Genomic DNA, 20,204 nt, shown 5'->3' with positions numbered 1-20,204 from the left:
AGTTCAGCTCCTAAAAACATAGCTACTCGAACCAACTACTAATAGTTCATAAGCTCGTTTTAATGATGAGCAAGCGGCCTTGTAATTGTTACAGTAAGACCATCATGTGCATCCTATTTTAAGATAAATGGTGTCAACATTTTTATCCCTGAGTAAGCATGGCAGTATACCAATACAAATGAACCTTATCCGAACTTCCTGTCTAACAAGAGTCTGAAGGTTTTACAAATAAGGTGTCCTAGAAAAAGTAAAGATAATAAGCAAATGAAGATGCTGTATGAATATGGAATGAGGAACTTTAGGTTATGCTTTATGTTTCCCAAGCAGTTGTTTCCCCTCTAGAAGCTTTTCCGAACAATGCAGGAGGAGGAGAGTAGTTATTTTAAAAATAGGAACATTGCAGAAAACAGTTTCACTGATCTATGAGACTCATAAAAACAGAATGATCCAATGCCACTAGGAAATGCAGGTCTAGGTTGAAAACTTTCAATTTCTGGAAAACACTATTTTATTTATTTATTTTTTTTTTTTTTAGTGCTACTGTGCTTTCGCAGAGCTCATACGAATATATATGAATTTTATATGATCATTTTATAATTTTCTGTGCATTGATAATGATTTTATTTATACACACTATGCTGATTATTTTTATTGTTGCTAAATAAGAGGAGAAAGGAAATATGGTTCAGGTTCAATACAGAGGTAAAAAAAAAAAAAAAAAAAAAAAAAACATAGCAAAACTAGAGACTGCATCAATATTTCAGTGAATGCCCTACTGAGTTGCATGACCAACACAAGTGCAAACCTTTCATCCCCGCTTCGGAGAGTTAGACAACATGAAAATCACTGGGCACATGAGATCAACTTGTTATACTGTTATTTTATTTATGTACTTTTTCTTTAACTACTACTATTTATTTATTTATTTATTATACAGTATATTTTTTAGATTCACATATTGTGCAATCAAACAGTAGGAACGACTGGTGTGACAGATCTACCTTATACTACAGTTTGCCACTTTACATTATAATGCATTAGGATGCTCCATATAACCATGTATCATTATGCTCTTGTATTAGTTCCTGTTATTTTGTGCTTTTGACTTTTGAGTCCATTAGGATACATGTTTTAGTTTTCAGCATACACTTCACCACTCACATTGTCCCACTTGTCCTCACCTGCATTTTGTTGGGTTTCATTAGTTTGTCTAATTAGAGTCAGTGTTTAAGTCAGATTTTGTCCGTGCAAAAAAACCAGGTGCCTTCTCAAAGAACAAGAAAGCAGAATATGGCGCAAGTATTGGGACAAGGGTGAAACCAGAAGGTTTTTTATATAGTATACAGAAAACGATAGGAGATAGACAGTGTTGGGATAAAAGATGTTGAATGCAAATGACTACTTAAATTAGTAAAGGAAAAAGTAAAGCTTAACTATTCATTTAAAGTATTAGTGCCAAATAAGGCATAGATATGTAATGGAATTTTTTTTTCAAAGGATATAAGTGTTGCATTTGCATCCTGCCACAAATGACAGAATGCAAGACCAGTTACCTTAAGATGCAACTCTGGCCTCGTACCTTTAGGGTCAAGGGTTCAATTCCTGAGAGCACAGAGCCACAGGAAGAGGCTGAGACTGCAGCTCTGCTTTAAGCCATGCTGCCTACTCGGCCCCCTTTAGCAGTCACTCCAGGTATGAATCATGTCATGCTCCATGCTTCATGAACCATGTTCCATGATGTGATGCCTGAACCATGCCTGTCTCGCCATAGTCTGGAATATCTCACCACCTGGCTTTAGAGATGCCTTTCTGCTATTGCTTCATGGATTGGGGGACACTAGCCCCTCCTACTAGTTTTGAAAATATTATGTTTGTATGCCAGTACCAAGCACTAGCTTTGGCCCAGTTCTCGTACCAAAATTTAGCTTTGTGCCAAGGTCTGGCCCAGTGCCTGTGCCAAGATTGTTTTTCTAGTTCTAATCCTGGCCTATGCCCAGCTTCAGTCCCATATCCAGCTTCCGTCCCATGCCTGTACCAAGGCCCTGGACTTATGGCTGTATCCACCCCAGACCAAGTCACTCTGCAAAACTCTGACCAACATCCATGCCAAAAAACATTTGACTAGAAATAAGCTTAATACTTTTATGTTCGATTTTTTTATAGATAGGTTTATAGATAGGTTTGGCTACATTCAAGAATATTCCACTTGCATTCTGTTTTCTTAGTTTGTGCAAAAACGAACTAAACATTTACAGCTGCAGGTTTGTTTTCGAGGTCTTCTTTTAAATTTATATTCTCTGCAAACAATGTCTACTGATGTGTTTGTATTATATAGATAGGTTTAAGTCTCTTAAACCAGGCAAGCAAGGAAATCAAAGGACACCCTGTCTGAATAAAAGAGAAAGGATTCCTCTTTGAATGATGACCGTTGTTTCCTCCTGTGTTCTTCATTATGAGGAGCTCACATCATTTTATTGCAGCAGAAAGAACAACAAATCCCGAGCAAAACAAAGAAAAGGTCAATCCTTCAACATGGCTTAAAGTTGAGATGCAGATTGAGGCATGATTTTTTTCCCTCCTGCAATAGACCAGGTCTTACATATCCACAGACTTAATATGGTCTTATCTGTGTCTATGGCCTATAATAAGGTTTTTTATTTGACAGTTTTAACAGAACACCAGTTTCCCTTACATGAATTTACGAACCAAATTTGATCCGGGTTGAGAGAGTTACTGTATAAACCATTCTTGCTTTGCAACATCATGTTTGCATTTTCATAGATGGGTCAGAGTGTGAGAACCTACAAAAGCAAGTATATCTAGAGTCGTCTGTTTGTTAACGCTCACCTTACATAGTATTTACATTTAGGCATTTGGCAGACGCTCTTATCCAGAGCGACTTACATTTTTATCTCATTATACATCTGAGCAGTTGAGGGTTAAGGGCCGCGCTCAAGGGCCCAACAGTGGCAACTTGGTGGTTCTGGGGTTTGAACCTGGGATCTTCTGAACCGTAGTCCAATGCCAATTACTGGGATACCAGTAAAAGTGTTGTAACCTCTTTAGTTTTGGATTAAATGGTTAGTGTGTATATTATTTAGTACAACTGGCCGAAAAAAAAACCCCAACAAAACCTGTCACATCTTTCTCATGCTTCCTAGCGTCTGTAAATTTACACATAAGAAGCCTGAGTAATTAAAGCCTGTGATGGTATCACCTGGGACACTGTGCCATTTCAGTTTGGGACTCTTGTTCTGACATTGCCTTTCATTTCTTGTATTCTTTGTTGTTCATTGTTTACTTGCCTGTTTTAAGTTCAGGTTTTGCTTTGTATTAAGTCCAGGTCTTTCAGCATATTATTAACAATAGTCACTATATATAAGTTCATAATTTCTTAATTTCTTTAACTGATTTTTATTGCATTTACTTTGTTGTGCCTTTATGTTGTTATTTTGATAATATTTTGGGTTTCTGTTCTGTTTTTATTATAATTGGTAAATGATAATTGTCAAGCAAAGTGTTGGTTATACAGGGGGAACTTGGTGGTCCCCAAGCCCACAAATGAATGGTGAGGTGGCACAAATGAATATTCTTTCCCCTTGTTTGTTGGCCTAGATGATAATCCTGCCTGGGAAATGTAAAATAATTTGTTCAGCTGGTGTGTTTAAAGCTATGTGACTCACAAAGAATTTCAGGTGGAGTGCGGTTTATACTCTGTTTAACAAATGGTGATTTGGCAGGAGCAAAGCGAGGAGGGTCAAGTCGACGGGATAGCTTCCTGTACCATGCTCTGACCAAAACCCTGACTGCATAGAGAACCAGGGTGTCTGGGGTAAAGTCAAAAAACAATGGCATCATGCAACAACGAGGGCTCATCCAATGAGGGCTTGACTGCACAAAGGCCACAAGGATGGCTCCCTGCATCATGAGCTAATCAAGGACATGGCAAGGCCAACATGGTGGCCACTTGTGCCCCAAAACCTAAAAAAAAAAGGTTTAGCTATGCACAAGTCCCCAGCCTCCGCTAAGTCATATTTTTTACTTACCCCCCTGTGGAGGGCAACCTAACAGATCCTAACAGAGCCTCCCCTGCACCTCACCAACAGCCTCTTGTGACAAAAATGAATCATGCAAGACCTGCCCTGTTCTGCCTGACTCATGCCCTGTTTTTCTTGAGCTATTTATGCCTAAGTCATGTCATATTCTGCCCACTTCAGCCCAAGCCATGCCCTGTTTTGCCCAAGCTCTGCCTTGTTTTCTCTGGACCATGACCCATTCTGCTTTAGCCAAAGTGAAGCATGCTAAAAAAATATAAAAAAGCAATCTGGAAAGGTGTTACAAAGCCTTGGAAAAGGGGTGAATCTTCCCAGGATCGGCTGGCCTACCAAAATGACTCTAAAATGATAATGTCTCATTCAGGACATAATAACCCAGAACAGTATCTAAAAACCTGCAGGGCTTACTCAGTTAAGATAAATGTTCATGATTCAATAATAAGAAAGAGACTGGGCAAAAATGGCATCAGTGTGAGAGTTCAAAGGCGAAAGTCAATGCTGGCCAAAAATAAAAAAAATTAATTATTGCCATTGCCTATCATTGACTTTTGGACGAATAAAAAGTCGACTGGTGGGACAAAATTGTAACTTATTGGAAGGTGTGTTTCCAGTTACATCTGCCATTAAACTAACACAACGTTTTATAAAAGAACATATACAAACAGTCAAACATGATGGTGGTAGTCTGATGGACTGGGACTGCTTTGCAGCTTTAGGAGAATGTCCGAAACAATGCAATGATCGGAAATACACCAGAAAGTCCTTTAAATGACTCCAGCAAACTACGGTGCAAGGTTCAAAAAACACAAAAGGAAAGGTTTTGGAGTGGCCTAAAAGTCCTGATTTTAATTCAATTGAAATCCCTTGTCAGGCCATTCATGCCCGAAACCCCTCCAATGTGGCAAAAATAAAACAATTCTGCATTGCCAGTTATCACAAACTCTTGATTGCAGTTACATATTTCTGCCAAGGGTGGAAGAACCATTTATTAGGTTTATGGGGTTACGGGGCAATTACTTTTTCACACGGGTTTGGAGAGTGTGGTACACAAAGAATGTTTTTATCTATTTTAGGTTTTAACCTGGAAACATTTAAAAATTAAAAAGTTTTAAACAAATTTTAAAAACACAAAAGGACATGTGCCATTTCTTGTTTACTCAATTTTCAAGATGTTGCACAATTCTTAGATCACTATTAAAATGTAGGCAAATTTGTGGTATTGAGCATGCTAAATCCTTTGTACAAAAGGTCAGATTTTCCCTTTCATTGAAGCATGTATTCAGATGACATGCTGGTGAATTTCTTTTAATGATAATAAATCATCAGGTTTTGCAAAAACTTGTGGAGTGCATCATACCAAAATAAATAAATAAATAAAATAATACTAATAAAAAATTATATATATATATATATATATATATATATATATATATATATATATATATATATATATATATATATATATATATAGTTCAAGTTAATCAGGGACTTTGATTGTGTATAATCCCCTGCAGCACTAATTTTAATGTTTTACTAGTACATGGACGCCATTAAAGTAGAAAGCTTTCTCAATACACTAGAGCCATGATCAGATTTTTATTTTGTTTTGTATTTGCGCACGCCTCACATTACCACAAAAACTGAATAATGAGGGTCATTGAAATTAATATTAATTTATAACTAAATGTCTCAGACTTGATAAATTAAATACACATGTTAAATTAAATGGATGGTTAATATGTAAAGAAAACAATCTAATAACATGACACTCTACAACATGAACGAATGAGGAATCAATTTTTTCCTGCCGCCTTTACATAACCTCAGGTACTCCGCTGTCGATGTGTTGTTTGGTAATTAGACGCTAATCTCATTTTCAATTAGTAACAGCCAAGTTTAAAGGACAGGGAACATGTTTTCCTAAGACATACTAAAATCAATGAAATGAATTTCTAATGGCGCTCAGATTGCTGTTTGACACAATAATGCTATAACGACACTCCAGAACACAACATCATGCCTTCGTTTTTATTTACTGCAGTAGTTCTTTGCTTTATGTTAATAGCAGTGAAAATCAAAAACAGTAATATTTATTGAACAGCAGTCTTCCTGAGCAAATATGTTTATATACATGTTCTGTAGTTTTTTTGGTTGCTTTCATTAAGAGAAAGTTTCCACACAGATCATCTGATTGGAACATTTGATTTTGGCACAGGTTTTACACTGGATACCCTCGCATTTTTATCCAGGATTAGGACCGAAAGGAAGGCTGACTTTCAATTCCAGTGGCTGGGGGGTATTGGCCACAAATCTATCTAAATAGAAGAAAGGTTTTGTCTGTACATTGGCCGGAACACGCTCTTACAATGATTTCATATATTGGGGAACCAGAAACCAGTCTCCGGAAAATTTCTGTCCGTCTGTCTGCATGTTTTTCCAGCTGATTTTGTCCAAGCATCACGGAAAACTGCCCAGACAGATTTTAATGGACCTTTGCCAGTCCTTTGGTATTTGCCTGAAGTTAAATCTGCACCCCAAATGAAATCAAAATGTTGAGTCGAAGAAACATTACGGGCAGTTATGTGCCAGATTACGTCACAGCAGTCAGCAATTTTTGGACGATTATAGTGCTTTTTACCCCAAGATGGGTGTGGCTATATGCACCACTCAACAGAGCCTATCAACATGATAGTTTAGTGTAAATACACTGAGAATAAGGAACACATAGAAACGACCTATACGGCCCCGAAATCCTCACAATACAGAAACGAATGTGTGACGCAGCATGGATTGCTCAAAAAAAAAAAAAAAAAAGGCAAGTACACTATGAAAACTGAATCTTCAAAGTTGTATGGACAGATCGATGTATGTTTATTTTTCCTGGGGTAAATTTAAAACCAGTTTGTCTTATATGTATCATAAACCATGGTGCTAATGAAAAGTAGTCACGTAGAACACGACAGTGAGATAAAACACGTTGTTAGAGCAAACATATCCTCAGAAGCCCAAGGTGAGGGCGTGTAAAATACCCAAACTGACAGCACATTGTTATAAAAAAATATATAAACGAATTTGCTCATAAACATTTTTATTCACAAAATGAAGAACACAATATAAACAGAAGACTAGTTAGTCCACTAATATCATTTTCACATGTAGTTGATACATGAATTGCAGGTATTGTGGAATATGACCATAATAGCTTTGTCTCAAGTGAGCTGCATACACATGTAGTGGAAGCACTCCCAGCATGCACGCTCCAAATCACCTGTGTTCTAATTAGTCACACCTGACTGCAATCAACACTGGCTATGAATAGAACTCAGAATAGGAGGTATACACTCTGGTGAGTTTTCTTCAGACGTTACTGAGCAGGTTATATTTTGTTCATCTTTTGTGTATGACATGTCAGTATTCATGATCTTCTTCAGGCTGTTTGTAAATTGACTGAACCCAGCCTTATTCATATACTACAGTATTCCCCTGCTCACAAAGAATCTTAGGATATGCTGCCGTGGGAAGGATCCACTGTTGTATCCGAATTGAGAGACATTGAATGACAACAACCATGACCTTTTGAAATATTTTACAGCATCAATTTGACACTATTGATTTTGGTGGAGTAGTAAACCATTAATAAAAACATAGCCTCAACCAAATAAAATTTAGATGCTATGACATTTATGCTATAGGCCACTATTTAATGGGTTCTTAGAATAACCCTGTAAAGGGCAATTTAGTGCTAAGAGAAATCCAGCATACAGTCTAGCAGTTAATTTTGATCAATTAGTCACTTAGTCACGTTCAAAGGTTAGATCCCTTCTTTTAATTTGTGCATTTTCTTTTTTTTGTAAAAACATGATAAATCATCTGGTTATAGCAAGCCTAAACATTAGGCAAATACCTCAGAAAATGAACAACGGAATATAAGAAGCAATTGTGGCTGCACATCAATCTGAAAAGAGTTATAAAACAGTTTCATAAAAATCATTATGAAAAGTTATAAAATCATCCCAGCAGTGGACGTCCCAGCACATTCACCCCAAGGTCAGATTGTGCATTGCGTAGAGAATAAAAAAAAAGAGCTACATCTCAGACCCTCAGACCCAGGCCTCACTGGGTCTGTTAATTGTTAAATTTAATCTTGGAACATGGTCAATGACAGCACAACTAGATAGATGGATGGATGGAATTGGATTGGAATGGTTGCCAGGAGAAAGCCTCTTCTGTCTAAAAGGAACATTGAAGCATGAGAGATACTGCATCTGGAAAAATGTACTATGGACAAATGGAGTCCAAAGTGGAGTTGTTTGGCCTTAATGTCCAGTGCCATATCTGTCAAAAAACCAAACAGCATTTCAGCAAAAACACCTTAAACCCCATGTTGGTGTGGTGATGATTTAGGCTTGTTTTTTAGCCACAGGAACTGGTTACCATGCAGTTATTGAGTTGACTATGAACTCCTGTGTGTACCAGAATATTCTGGAGGCAATTGTAAGGCCATCGATCTGGGCAACAGGTAAAGCTTGGTCAAAATTGGATCATGCCACAGTACAATGATCCAAAGCACACCAGTAAATCTACATCAAAATAACGGAATGTGGAATGGCCTAGTCAATGTCCAGGCCTCAACCGAATTGAAATGCTGTGGTGCGACCTTAACAAAGCTGTGCATAAGCGAATTTCTAAAAAACTCAATGAAATGAAGGAATGTTGTTAAGAAGAATGGGCCAAAATCCCACCAGAATGATGTGAGATAAAGTAACATTCATGAAATGATTACTTCAGGTTATTGCATAGTTTTTGTTCAATAAATATTGGCAAGGTGAAAAAGGTTACGCTGTTTGTCTGAAATTATATTTGCCTAATACTTTCAACTAGTATTCAACTGTATTCAACTGTCTTTCATAGAACAGGTGTGTTTCCTGTAACTAAGCTAAAAAAAATCTACTACGAATCATATTAATAAGCACTCCAGGGCTGGCATGTTTCACCAAATTTCTAGACCAACTGTACTACAAAACCAGCACACTGCCAATAATGGAGCCACATTTAGAAAGAAAATCAAAAGAGTGGAACATCCTCCTAAAATAGACATTTGTTTTTAGAGGTAAGTAGTATTTCAAGGGAATTTCAAATATATTTGAGGACTTTATATTGATTTATTTAAAACATTGATTAAACAGCTGACATACTGTATGTGTACAGCTAACCCTATGAGCATGATGATCTGTGTGCATCATACTGAGAAAAGATAAGATTCCATAAACATCTAGCTCTCATAATATACAGTAGAGTCAAAAATACACCAGGAAATAGAATTCTGGAAATGCTGTGCACATTTCACATACACTACCTCACAAACTGTATAAATCATGTTTTCTACAGGACTGGAAATTGAACACCAAGCAGCCAACAAATACCATGTGGGAACTCCATTAGGCCAGGTTGATTACTCTATGAAGACAAAATGTCAAAAGTTTGTGAGGCTGTTATTAAGATCAAAGGAGGAATTTTTTAAAAGTATATAACAGAAGATTTGGATTTGGGTTTGTTTGTCATTTGATTTGGTTTAGCTTCGTACTACACATCATTAAAACAGAAATATGACAAACCGTTTGCTCTTGTATGTGTGTGGGAGGTGGAAGGTCTGAGAATGTACTTGTCAAAACCTTTTAGTTTTTGGTTAAAATATGAGTTTAAATTTATGAGTTTAAATAGTTCTGCCAACTCTATATATTGTTTTTTCTCTATATACTGCTATTTTTGTGAACTGTCTACAAACTTATACATTGATCAGCCATAGTATTAAAACATACAGTAAAACATGATGTCCAGTATTGTGTAGCCTCCCTTTGTGCAACGAGGCAGCTCTGGGCCTTTGTGGTATGACTCCACAAGACCTAGGGGGGCATGCTGTGGGTTGTATGATGTTTCTCCATGGATTGGACATGTTTGTCTGGCATAATCCTTAGTGCTCAATTGGATTGAGATCTAAGGAATTTGGTGGTTGGATCAACAGCCTTGAACTCTTTGCCTGCCAAACTCCATGCATGGCAGTCTATAATGTACAGTACAGTACTGAGAGTGATGCCAACTTTCGAGACAGCCCTCATATATATCTTCCAGGAAATAATTGCTTACTTTTTTTTTTTGCACCATACAGAATGCTTGTATAGCTCTGCCTATTTTATGAAAGTGTAAGTTATATTTTTACCCCTGTTATTTTAATGTCATGCTCTGCCATGGACCCATAATAACATGATTGATACTGTACATGTAGATATATGACAGTAAAACACTAATGTATGTATTTTATAAATGTTACCGACATTTGTTCCATGGCACTATACTTTTCCTCATACACTACATGCAATATCTAATTTCTCTTAAGGCATCTATAAACATTGACTTTTTATGATTTTTACGAAGGTCAACTGTTCTGAAATAGTTCTTTGCAAGAACAGTACTGTCAAGCGCATTTGCAAAAACAGTCAAAAACCATGATGAAACTTTCCTTTTATAAATACCATCCCAGTAAAGCAAGACTAAAAATTACCTCTGCTGCAGAGGAGAAATTCATTTAGGCCTTCTTCACACGGGCGTTAAGTTTTTGGATAAACGAACTTGCTCTGAACGTCCTAGACGTTTATGTTACCATTTGTAATGGCGCTTGATTGACTTCTACACCGGCGTTGGTTTGTCTCTGTCTAACGCCAGCCTGCAGCCCAAATTGTAGTTTGTGTGTTAACCTGTGGGGGCAGTGTGTCGGGAACTGGATATGAAAGCCCCCTGCTACCGGGTTTTTTTTGTGGCTTATGAAGAAATGCGTTTTTTTATTTTGCCTTTTTCCGCATTTCCCTATATATAGCATGTAGGATCATGGGATATATCCGGTCCTCCAAAGCGTAAAATGAACACGTAGAAAACGAACTAGAAGCGGTTTGCAACCTTTTTTTAATGCCGTATAAACGCGCAGCCGGACAAACGCACGTCACCAAAGCCCGTGTGAACACTCTCATTGACTGTGTGGAAACATTTCACAGTCCCTGTAAGAGCTATTACCACTATGCACTTCGAATATAGCTGTAAGTTTGGGGTTCTGTGTCCAAAGACTTGTCTACAGTATGTGTTTGATAAACACCATAAATCGATCAACGTGCGCAATACAGGACGTTAAATGTATTACATACTTCTTTAGCCAATTTGAGATTAAGTCAAAGCAACACAGGCCTACAGGCCATACATACAGACACAACACCATACCAATCATCTATCTACACAGTAAAATTCTCAGTGTAAAATTGACGCCTAGATCGTTAAATTAACACCCTGCAGTGTTTATATAGATCCAGCCGGACTCATTTGAACTCAACACTGGGGATTTTACTACCTATCTACAGTGGTGGCCAAATGTATTTAAACAACATATGCTGTGCATTAGTTCTCCTTCTGCATAAAACAGGTGATTGTACTAATAAGTTTTAGGCTAAGTGACTTCATAAATATCATTAAAACATTTAATTTCACTTTTGTGTCAATGCTTTTGGCTACCATGGTATACACAACATTCACACTATGTGTATAAATGGTCTGAGGAACAGGGGAAAATGATTGGAAGAAATGGTGTTGATTGGCTTTCAAACCTTAATATAATCGAGTATCAGTAGAATGTGCTGGACAAACAAGTCTGATCCAAGCAGGCCCCACCTTCCAAGATGCGAGGATGGAGGTAAGTGAGTTGTTGTAAATACACTCTAAATGCCCTCTCTCTCAATCTCTCCCATTGTACAGTACACAAGTGCTCACATCCATCAATTAGTACTTGGTTAAAGCACCTTTTGGCAGCAATGACAGGTTCAAGACTGCTTTTGAATGATGCTACAAGCTTTGCCCACCTTTCTTTTGGAAGTTTCTTCCATTCCTATTGGCAGAATTGTTCAAGCTTAACCAGGTTGGATGGGCACAGACATTTTTAGGTCTCTCCAGAGATGCTCTATTGACTTCAGGTCCAGACTCTGACTGGGCCACTCCAGGACTCTCACAAAGTCGGATATTTTCTTGCTTGGGTCATTATCTTGGAATCTTGAATTATCTTGAATCACTCTAGCTTGAGATCCTTAGCACTCTAGAGAAGGTTTCCACTCAGGATTGCTCTTTATTTTTCTGCAGTCAAAATTTCACTATTTTTTTGTCTCCCATTCTCAGTCATGAAGAAAACATCCCCACAGCATGATGCTGCCACCACTGTGTTTGACTATAAGGTAATGTGCAGTTCCTGATACCACCAGACACAGTGTGGAGAATTATGTGCCAATAGTTAGAGGATTCTTCCTTTGTTTTTGGCAAACCCTCTGCAGGCTGTCATGTAAATTTTAGTGGGGAATGGCTTCTGTCTGTCCACTGTACCGTTGAGGCCTGATTGGTGGAGTGCTGCAATGATGGCTGTCTTTTTGTAAGGCTTTCCCATCTCCACAAGGATCTCATTCATAGTGACCCCAGGGTTTTTGGCTACCTGTCTATCCAAGGTCCTAAATCCTCATTACTTAGCTTCGATGGACAGCCAGATTTGGGAAGACTGTTCGTAGTTCCTTATTTCTTTCATTTGAGAATGTTGGAGGCTACTCTACTCTTGGGCTCTTTCAATGCTGCAGAGAATGCCTTGGATCCTTCCCCAGATCTGTGTCTTCTTCTTCTACTTTGTTTAATGACGGTTGGAATCCAATAAGTCGCCTTCCTGCCATCTGCAGGTCTCACTCTCCCTCATCTTCACAGCCTAATAACAGAGCAAAGCTATGTCTTGACACAATCCTGTCTCGCAGGTATATAGATAATTCTCTCAACTTCATGCCTTTGTTTTTACTCTGACATACACAATCTACTGTGACACCCTATATAGACAGGTATATGTCTTCCCTAATTATGTCCAATGATTTCAATTAGGCACAGGGAGAATTAATCTCAAATAGATTAATAGTAGAAGCATCTCAAGGACCATTAATAAGAATAAAACGCAGCAGAGCTCAAATGTAAGTGTCATAACAAAGGGTCTGAACCCATATGTACATATTTAGTTTGAACTTTATTAAGATGGAGTATTGTGTGTGGAATGGTGAAAAAAAGAGAATTTTATATATATATATAAAGAATTTGAGAGTGTGAAACATATAAAACTTAAAATGGTCTGAAAACCTGTCAGTATGCAAAATAATTTTTTTTTTTTTCAAACAAACAAATAATTTTTTAAACTACTAAATAACATTTTGTGCATGGTTTCTTTGTTAAAATGCACATGTTAAATAGACACACCTCCCACACTTTCACCACAATTTCCTTGTTAGTGGCTACTGTATGTACATACACAATTTACATACTATTTAGTATCATTATTTTCAAATTTAGTTTAAATCATTGTTTGTGATTTTGTCCTGAGGAATAAAGGTACAGTAGCAAATTGGATTCCCTAGCGAATTTCGTCCATATCCACATGAGAGCATCATGCAGTTGCTGCAGTCTTGTTGACTGCATATCCATGATGAATCTCCTGTTCGCCCACATCCCAAAGGTGCTCTATTGGGTTGATGTCTGGTAACTGTGGAGAACAATGAAGTACAATGAACTGACTGTCATGTTCTAAACCAGTTTGATATGATTTTACCTTGTGACATGCTGTATTATCCTGTGGTCATAAAGGAATGGACATGGTCAGCAACAACACTTTTCAATGACTTCAATGATGCTCAATTGGTGCTGAGGAGTACAATGTGTGCCAAGAAAAATTACACAACCACCAGCCTTTATTTTGTTTTAAGGCAAATTCTTACCCTACCATCCAAATGTTGTAGCAGAAATTCAGACTTTTCACACAAGGATTGGAATATTTTTCCAATTTTCTACTTTCAGTTTTGGTGAGGCCATGTCAATTGTATTCTCAGTTTCCTGTTCTCCGCTGACAGGGGTGGCACCCTGTGTGGTCTTCTCAAGTATAAATCACTTGTAATCAGATGTTGTTTAAGTAACTGTTGTCTTTCCACCAGCTCAAACCAGTCTGGCCATTTTGTTCTGACCCCTGGCATCAACAAGACACTTTGGTCTAGAGAGCTGCCGCTTACTGAATATTTCCCTTTTTCAGACCATTCTCTGTAAACCCTAGGGAGGGTAGTACAGTAGATCAGCAATTTCCAAAATATGTAGACAAGACCATCTGACACCAACAACCATGCAATGTTCAGAGTCACTTAAATCACCTTATTTTTCCATTCTGATGCTCAATTTGGTAGTCAGTAGACCACCCTGACCATGTCTACGTGGCTAAATGCATTGAGTTGCTGCCAAATGATTGGCTAATTAGATTTAACAAGCAAGATTTAACAAAGAAGTGGCCAGTGAGTGAACATACACACACATATACACCCGCGCACACACACACACACACACGCGCACGCACACGCACGCACGCATGCACACACACACACACACACACACACACACACACACACACACACACACACACACAGAACAACAACAACTGTGATGTCAGTCTGCTGTTTTTCAATGTTTGCTCTTTTCCTGCTGACATTGTGTTGGTTGTTTACAGCAGGGACCAACCACATGATAGTCTTGTAATTTTAGTGAAGAATGCAACATAATGTAATCATTCACCAAAAAAAAAGGTTAGAATAGAAAACAGCTCTGCATTCTAATTTTTAATTTTGTTTTCTTGCTGTAGGTGTGAAATATGTCTTATGTTTTTATGCCATGAATAAGAACTATATTTGTATATTTTATATTAATAATAGCCTGGAGAACTTTTTAAGAACTCCACTTCCCAAGCATTAATTTGGGGTGTGTAATATTCCATTATCAATGACTGATATCACAATCACCTTTTTTTTTTTTTTATTAGACCTTGTTGGGAGGTTTCTGTGAATAAGGTATCCATTTTAATTGCAAGGGTATGAGAAGCCTTAAGGTTTTGCAAATTACAGTACAGGCTTGTTTTTTTAGCTCTGAGTTTGAATAAAGCATCTAAAAAAAAAAGAGATATAAAAAAGCGATAGCCCTGGTTTCAACAAAAAGTGCCATTCACAGGTCAAATATGTATAATAATGTGTTATGCTACTTTTTGCGATTAGAAGCCTTTCGCTACAACACAATATATTTAATTGCTTACATTACTGAACATTTATTTACAGTTATATATGATCATGTCTAGCTTTACACACATACAATATAAATCTTTATAGATGCCCTTAGAATGCATATTATTATATATTATATGTGGTCAGTTGGCTTAGTGGGTAGCACTGTTGCCTCGCAGCTCCAGCGTTGGGGCTTAGGATCTTGCCTCCGCTCTGTGTGGGTGTGCAGGTTTCATCTGGTTTCTTTCAAAGACATGGGGTGCAGGCTGATTGGCATTTTCCATAGTCTAGGAATGATTGTGTGTGTGATTGTGATCTGAATTGGAATAATATTCCATCCAAATTGTAGCTTGCCTTGTGCCCTAATGTTCCTGGTATAGGCTCCAGATTCCTACGACATAATACAAATTAAGTGATACAGATAAGGGATGGGCAGATGGATGGATAGATGGATGGATGATACTGCATACCTGATTCATAGAAAGTGTTGGCAAGTGTTAGAGGCTTCACATTAGTAAAAGTCAACATTGGTAAAGAGCCTTAATGTTAAGTTTTTCAGTTCATTTGTTATTGGGGTACACGTTATATCACAGACTATAATATTGTCAACTTGTGATTTCTTAATGAGTAATTTCTTAAAGGAACTCCTAAACATTTAGTGTTGGAAATGATGGTCCAAAGCAGAACAAAGCAAACAAAGTACAGATGAATATCTAATTGTTAATCCTTTTTATAGACAAGGTTTTTAACAAGAGCTCAGTGATTCAGCCGGGTTCTTCAAATAAGGCATGCAAACAACCCTATGCTGAGCTAATTAAAGGTGTCCCAATTTTTCAGCAGGTAACATTTTTTAGTAACTAGGAGCATGAAAACTTGTTTTCTTAATGTTTTGTCCTTTGAATGAGAAAGTCAGCGTATGCTATCCCTCCAAAGACTAAAGATCTGAAGAGGAGGAGGAAGTGATTTGGGGGCAGGTCTCTCCATAATTGGACAGATGAAAGACGTTGCTGCTGGTGCGCTCTGCCTTATTAGGCACTAACGTGAAAACCAATATTTCAGTTCACGTCAAGGTGCAGTGGGAGAGTGCAGGCTTCCTGCCGAGACTTTGAGAGGCATGGCAGCCATTGTTCTCTGTCCTTCTCTTCCTGTTTAATTCACAGTCAGAATCCTCCCAGTTTTATGAGAATGCAAATATGGGAGGCAAAGGCAAGAACGTCAAGCCTTTGGAAGACATAATTCTTGAAAGAGACAAAACTGTACGAAAAAAAAGAAGAAAAAAATTCAACAATGATTAAAGGAATATCTGAAGATATGATGCTGCCGTTTGAAGTGATGGAAAAGAAACAGGTTAAATTCCTATTTGTATATATATAAATAATAAATCACTTTACTTGATTAAAATACATTCTGGTAACAGCTGCAAACAGAATAAAAGCTATTAATCTGGCCTTTTTTTTAATCCTTCTTGCCATGATCATGAACAGCTGACGAGCTACAGTCAATCTCCAGAGCAGATCTTCTGCATAAAAAGCTTATGCTCTGTGTGATGAATCATCTGGCAACCCTGACATAGGATAGTTGCCATCTGGTCAGAGTAGTACCATAGGGTGCAGACGGGCACAGGGAATGCTCTGCAGGCTTGCCTCCAAAAGCTGCAAGCTCAATTGATTGATTTCCAAAAATGGGTTATATTACCTTGGGCTGAAATCCAGGGTTTAACCACAAGGTCGTTTTTGGAGTTATCTGGCTACATGTTCTGACTTATCATCAATAGGAGGAAACAGTTCTCCTAGTCTTTTTATTATTGTATATAAAAAAAAAAGGGCCCCGCCACCACACACACTAGGACCTGGGGGAATTGCCTCCGAATGGAATCATCTTGCCCCATTCAGAAAGGCTATCATCAGTGCTCGTACCCCAGATACCATTCATAGTACTTTGAAGCGGTGCAATTGCCACCTTTATTGTAGATTGAGACTTTGTGCTCCCAAGCAGTCCCTGAAGAACGATTAGTATTTTGGTGATTTGTCTATGCACTGGATTATGTTGATAATGTACACTGAAGGGCATACAAGACCTGTGTAATAGAGGACCTTGTTTTCAGGAATGTTTCCTGGACTGTTAGGTTGTTTACTTGGCAGATTTAGTGGGGGCAATCTCACAGGCACAACTGGCCAGATCTATGACATCGCTTCTGGGTATAGGCGTGACTCTCAATGTCTGCTGCCCCACTGTACAACCCTGGTAGATGAATTCCTCCCATTCAATCTAATCATAGACCTTTGTGCAAAATTGAGAAAGCTATCCAATCTTGTGCTGTCCTTGTTACAGTACTGAACTGAAAAGTCTTAAACCACCCATGATTTCTTCATATTTAATCAAGTTCTGTAGATTGAATTAAAGAAATTGGAACAAATGTTTTAGATTTAGTTATATGTTTTTTTTTTATTATTATTATTCCTGAATGATTCATAGGTCACTTTGTGGCTTAACAAGAAAAAAACATTTTCTTCCAAAACTGGTCAGGTACTGGGACTGGACTGAAAATTAGTGCCAAAGATTTGCCAAAAATAAGAGCCCTAAAAAAAAACATCAGGAAATCTGGAAAACTTTTTCTTAAGACTATATGAAAAATAAAAGAAAGTCTGGTTCTTTGGAAGCAAAATATGAAGAAATGAGGGATGGCTGGAGACTTTCGCACAGTACCGTACATCTGACTGTCATGACACGGAGATAATGTCTTCTAACCAGAAAGAGCCTACATGTCCCAGGTGGACTTCCTGTAATTTCAGATGGTTGAACAATTAATCTGATCCAATTTCTATAAAGCTTAAAGTTTCAGCAAGCCCAAAGGGATTTCTGCCAGGGCTGTTATTAATAACCCTATTATCCTCTGCCAGTACCACATCTATTGACCTAGCTTAAAGTTAAAGAAGCAGAATCTGATTATAAACATGATGATGTGTGCCACGATAATGGGAGTGACATGGTGGCCATGGTGGCCATATTGTCCATAAGTTTGGTCAGTCTGAGAACATAGCAGCCATTCTTTAAGTAAACCTATTTTCTATATTTATGCACATAATATAACATAAATAAGATTTTAATTTATTACTCATGGTTAATATAACCGCTTTAAACAGTTAAATCTATGAATCTGGTCTTTTTTGGTCCTTGCTCTGATCATGAACAGCTGACAAGCTACAACCATCTCCAATAAATTCTTGTGCTACATGTGATCTGGCAAAGCTTACAACGAATAGTTGCCATCTGGTCAAAATAGTACCATAGGGTGCGTACCCAGCAGAAGGTCAGGTTGCCAGCTCATGCCCTTCATAGCTGCCGAAATATCTACTCTACTGTGGAACTGATTGAACTGATTATAAATGTGTGTATATGTGTGTGTGTGTGTGTGTGTGTGTGTGTGTGTGTGTGTGTGAGTGTGTGTGAGAGAGAGAGACAGAAAACACAGAATAGCATTTTCCCTATCATCAAGAGATCTCAAGTTCAAATCTTGACAATACCATAGCCATCTGTGGCCAGCAGTCTTTTGTAGACAATAATTGGGCCTTCTCTCCTGTTTGGAAAGATGGTATTACTCTCTACCCTGTCAATTAGAGTGACACTAGACAATTTTTGGTGTATAAATGCACATGTATGCAAAATAAAACAGTTGGCACTTTTGTCCTAGTATATTCAGCTGTGGCATGGCATAAGCAGTTCTTTGAAAAAAAAAAAAAAAAAAAAAACGCCTTCGATGGAGCATGTGTTAGCCCTCACCAGTTGGTGGCTAATGTGAGAACAAGCTAATAGTAGTAACATATGCAATGACCAAATTGGAAGGATCTTGGATACACTTGCTGCAAATATGGTTTAATCTCTGCTTCTCCAGTGTGAAATTAAAGAAACTCATTTCTGACTTCAAATACGCCTTGAATGACAGATTGCATTTAGGAAAATATCAACATTTTGCACATCTCCTTCTAACCATTTTGGATTTCCTTTATGTGCATCATGGTGTATGAATATATAGTCACATCCCTATGAGACAGAATTCCGGATAAGAATGGATTGTGCTGAGCTTGGTGCAGGTGCCATGTCCTCATTACTGGCCACACATGAGGTGTGTGCGAGGTGAGAGTGTGTCATCATTTCCCACTGGACCAAGATGTCCTGCTACATCAACCCTTCTTATCACAACGGTGTGCTGCTTTATTGGGGATGGTGTTTACAGTGTCATCTCACAACATTTCGGAAACAAATGTCAGAGACGAAAAAAAGAAAACAGCGTAAAGGAAGGATAGGAGACGTATAAAAGAACCTTTATGAAAAGATCTACAAGCCACAATTATATCAGTATTTCTGTATATCACTTTTTAACAATAGATATTGTTACAAAGCAGCTTTACCAATATGGCAAATCAAGAAGTAAAGGAAAAAAAATTAAATTTAAAGATGAACGTAAAGGAAAAAGGAAAAACTCCCTGAGATGACATGAGAAAAAAAAAAACGTGAAAAAAGGTAACCATTATCTAGGTCATACCGGATAAATAAATCTCTTCTATACCAGTGTGCTATATGGTCAAAGTGCATTGCTTAACAGGAATTGAATTTAAGCTAAAACTAAGTTCACTTTGTTTTGTTGGCCAACTGTTTACAAGGGGGCACAAAACTGTTCGAGGCAATTTCAGTCATAAAACTATCAGACCGATTGAGTGATAAGTGATAAGCCATCATACAGTAGCAAAGCCATATCAGTGCTTTCCAAGTGGAACCAGCCTCAGTGGTCACATGTAACATCAAGCAGGCTATGGAGCTGTCTTTAGCAGCAGTGATTTGATTAAGATGACATAACGTATTCAGATGTGTTTTCTTGCTGAAGTGCTGGTTTTGTATGTGGATTTTGGCAACAGAATCCAGTAAATTACATCCTTTTTGGATCCTATCCAGAAGTGGCCACACATTGTGATATCAAGTGCAAATGTCTATACTTCATTAATAAACATTC

This window comes from Clarias gariepinus, chromosome 26, assembly GCF_024256425.1.
Source record: "Clarias gariepinus isolate MV-2021 ecotype Netherlands chromosome 26, CGAR_prim_01v2, whole genome shotgun sequence".
Lineage (NCBI taxonomy): Eukaryota > Metazoa > Chordata > Actinopteri > Siluriformes > Clariidae > Clarias > Clarias gariepinus.
Note: the sequence above shows the minus strand (reverse complement) of the source record.